Below are 4,630 nucleotides of genomic sequence, written 5' to 3'. Positions count from 1 at the left end.
TGTCAAAACGCAAGAGCGAATGTCATGAGATTTTAACAGGACGGGGGCCGGTTTTATTTCGTGTCGCATGAGCGGCACGTGGGTCACGCGAGGCGTGTTTTATCTTACTTATAAGGGTAGTACCATTTCAATTGGTCTAGGGTTGTGAGGTTAGAAAACTCATTCCCGTCTAGGTATGTAATCTTAACCGCACCCCTTGAAAGTATAGACTTGACTAGGAATGGTCCCGCCCAATTTGGTTTAAATTTTCCTCGCGGATCGACAGGTAAGAGAGCTCTAACGGACTTCAGTACTAAATCTCCTTCCTTGATGTTTCTGGGTTTGACCCGTTTGTTGAAGGCTCATTTGATACGTGCTTGATATGTCTGCACATTATGCACTGCGCACAACTTTCGTTCTTCCAAGAGGACGAGTTCGTCATACCCATCTCTTTTCCAATCAGCTTCTGGAATTTGACTTTCGAGTAGAATGCGCAGAGATGGGATCTCTAGCTCCACTGGTTGTACAACTTTCATGCCGTAAGTCAAATAGAAAGGAGTAGCCCCAGTAGGCGTCCTAACTGATGTGCGATATCCCCATAATGCAAAGGGTATTTTGCTAGGCCAATCACGATAATTGTTAATCATTTTCTTAAGGATGGTGACGACATTCTTGTTAGCTGCCTCCACCGCGCCATTAGTTTGAGGTCTGTATGGCGAGGAATGGTGATGCTTAATCTTATATTTGGCTAACAATTGTGCAGCCTCGGCGTGAAATTGTGATCCATTGTCACTAGAGATTTCATGTGGGCAACCATATCGACAGATGAGATTTGTTTGTATAAACTTTGGCACATCTTTTTTGGCTGTAAGGCTGGTGTAAGATGCTGCTTCGACCCATTTGGTGAAATAGTCGATAGCTACTAAAATGAAACAGTGGGCTCCTGTCCCCGGTGGAGTGATATTTCCGATGATGTCTATTCCCCAAGCAGAAAATGGCCATGGAGATGTCATGGTATATAACATTGAAGGAGGAACATATTGTACTTTCCCGAAGATTTGGCATTTGTGACAATGCCTAACATATTTGATGCAATCTAACTCCATTGTTGTCCAATAATATCCAAGACGCGTGATCTTCTTTGCCATCATAGGTCCACTCATGTGAGGAACGCATTCTCCATCACGAACTTCTTCCATTACTTTCTGTGTCTATGAACGATCAAGGCAACGCAAGACGACACCAAGAGGTGTTCTTTTATACAACTATACCTGCATAAGGAGGTATTGAGAGGCAAATAGGCGTATGGTGTGTTGTCCCCTCCTATCCATATCTGGTGGGTATGTACCGTTGAGCTTGAAATCGAGGATGGCCTGGAAGCAAGGCTCTTCTGGGTTTTCTTCGTCATCTATAAGGGAGTGTACATAAGCTGGCTCTGATCGCTGTTCAATGAACAAGGGCGTTTCGACCATGTTGTCGGGCATATTAATCAGGGATGCGAGTTTTGTAAGAGCGTCCGCAAACTCGTTTTCTCCGCGAGGTAAGTGCAAATAAGTAACTTGGTCGAAGAATTGAGTGACTTGATCTATCCTAGCCTGATAGGGTGCTAGACTTTTAGTTCAGATTTTCCAAGATCCAGTAATTTGGTTAGTGATTAAGGATGAGTCCCCGTGAACTCGAAGATTCTTGATGCCTAAGCTTACTGCGGCTTGTAGACCAATGAGACAAGCTTCATATTCTACTGCATTATTTGTCACCTCGAAGTCGAGATTGACAGAAAGTGGTGTATGCTCGCCTTCAAAAGAAATGAGTAACACTCCTATTCCGTATCCCCTTAAATTGGATACCCCATCAAAGTAAAGGTCCCACGAATCCATACTGGTTTGTAGAATGTCCTCATCTGGAAACGACCATGTGTCTATTGCTTGCGTATCGTTGATAGGATTCTCTACGAAGAATTCAGACATGGCACGCCTCTTTATGATTTTCAAAGGTACGTATTTTAGATCAAACTCTGAGAGCATTAAGGTCCATCTTGCTAAGCGTCCACTGAGGACGGGTTTCTCGAAGAGGTATTTGACGGGATCCATTTTGGAATACACCTTGAAAGAGTAGCTATGCATGTAATGGCGTAGCTTCTTTGTCGCCCACACAACAGTGAGGCACGTCTTCTCGAGAGGTGTATACTTACACTCGTACTCCAAGAACTTCTTACTAAGGTAGTAGATAGCTCTCTCTTCCTTTTCAACAGTCTGTGCGAGCATAGCCCCCATGGCTGTTTTGGTGACTATGAGATATAAACCAAGAGGTTGATCACGTTGGGGAGGCATTAGCACGGGTGGCTTAGCCAGTATCTCCTTTATTTTGTCAAATGCCTTTTGACAGTCTTCGTCCCATATGGTATGGTCCGTTTTCTAGAGCTTTTTGAAGATAGCTTCGCAGATCATAGTGAGCTTTGATATGAATCGACTTATGTATTGTACTTTGCCCAAAATCCTCTAACCTCCTTTTCTGTCTGGGGTTGCGGCATTTCGACTAAGGCTTTGATCTTGGATGGATCAATTTTTATCCCCCTCTGGCTGACGACATATCCCAGAAGCTTGCCTGGCAATACTCCGAACGCACATTTCTGAGGATTGAGCCTCATGTGTACTTGCGCAATCTGAGGAAGAATTTGCGAAGGTTATCGATGTGCCCTTTCCTATCTTTAGATTTGACAATCATATCATCCACGTACACCTCTACTTCTTTATGCAACATGTCATGTAGCAAAGTGGTCGCAGTACGTTGGTGTGTAGCCCCTGCATTGATTAGCCCAAATGGCATAACAGTATAACAGCATGCACCCTACTGAGTGATGAAGGCTGTTTTGTGCATGTCTTCCATGGCCATTTTGATCTGGTTATACCCTGCATACCCGTCCATGAAGGATAACAACGCGTGATCTGTATTGTCTACCAATATGTCGATGTGTGGTCGAGGGAACTCGTCCTTAGGATTTGCCTTGTTCAAGTCTCTGAAATCAACACAAACCCAGATTCGCCCATCCTTTTTGGGTACGGGGACTATGTTTGCCACCCAGTCTGAATACTCGGAAACTTTGATGAATCCGGTTTTGAATTGCTTATCGACTTCTTCTTTAATCTTAAGTGCCCACTCTGTTCTCATCCGACGAAGCTTCTATTTTACGGGCTTGAAACCTGGCTTGTTTGGAATGCGGTGCTCTGCAATATCCCTGTCGATCCCTGGCATGTCCTTGTAAGACCAAGCGAAGACGTCTTTGAACTCGTGTAGAAGGTTGATGAAATTGGCCCGTTCAGTTGGGTCTAGGGCCGTCCCTATCCTAAGTTCTTGGGGTTCTAATTCTGTTCCTATGTTGATAGGTTCGGTGTCTCCTATAACTGGTGCCCCTTCCCCCTCGTCTAATATTTCTTTGACTATATAGGGCGGTAATTCGATTGAGTCTGTGTAATACCCGCCCTTTTAGGGACCCCTTGACCGACGTTGACCGACCTTTGGGAGCAGGTGAAGGTTCTTGGGAATGCGTGCCAGAGATGTCTAGTGTCTTGTTAGGATATGAGGATTAGTGGTACTTGATAGAGTAGAGGTTCCTCGATCGAGTAGATTGGGTACTCGATCGAGTATGGGCCGCTCGATCGAGTAGGTTGGTTACTCGATCGAGTAGCGACTTTACAGCGAGGGTTTATAATCGTGTTTTGTTAAAACCGCAAATCATTTCCGCCTCCTTCCTTCTGACCTATATGTCGCCTCCCTCCTTTCCCTTAACCAAATACCTTCCATGGGAGCCTTTGAAGATGCTAGTGCCTTGACAATGAGTTGCTTGAGTCGGGTAGCGGTCCTAACGCCGTTGTCAGATGCGTAGGTATGTCGTCATCATCGTTTTTGTCTTTGTTGTTCCTTGTAGGGTTGTAGTGGTAGTAATAGTCTTGTATGCTGTTTGTATAGGGGTTGCGTGCTCGGTTGATGTCTTGTGGTTGATCGAGGGATTGCTGCGGTTGGCTTAAAGGTAGGTTCGCCTACTCTGTTTCTGTTGGTTGTCTAGTGTGTCGGTCGTTGTATCGTACTGTATCGTTGTTGTGACCGTGTGGCTAATTGTGTATGGTAATCGGTTGGTGTGTGTTGTTTCATTGGTTGTTGTTATAGTGCAGCTGTCTGTGATTGATTGTCTTTGATTCTCGAGGTGCGTCCTCGGCTGAGTGGAGTCACTTGCGGGAGTTGCTTCACGCGCTAGTTTTGCCCTCCATGGAACCCGCCACGGGAGGGGATGTGCACATTAATGGGACAGGGTTATCGCTCAGTATGATGAGCGGGGCTTAGGTGGGAACGGTTGCGGTCTCCCACTGGCAGGGCTGGTCCAGTGGACAGTCGGTGACGGTGATTGGCTGGAGTGGTTGTGACTGGTGTGTGTGTATGGCTGTGTTGTAATATGTTGGTAGTTGATTGTTGTGTCTTGCCTCAGTCACTGACCTTGTGTGGTTTGTCTTTTGTTTGTTTCTGTTGTGTCTGCCGTGATCCCTTATGGTGAGCCGTCAATCTTAGCAGGTGTTGTCTTTGATGGTAGCTGGAGTCCTGGCAGGGATGAGTCTTCACGAGCAACATTAGGAACTAGTTATATAGCTTGGACGAGTTG

Source organism: Silene latifolia, chromosome X, assembly GCF_048544455.1.
Source record: "Silene latifolia isolate original U9 population chromosome X, ASM4854445v1, whole genome shotgun sequence".
In the NCBI taxonomy this organism is placed as follows: domain Eukaryota; kingdom Viridiplantae; phylum Streptophyta; class Magnoliopsida; order Caryophyllales; family Caryophyllaceae; genus Silene; species Silene latifolia.
Note: the sequence above shows the minus strand (reverse complement) of the source record.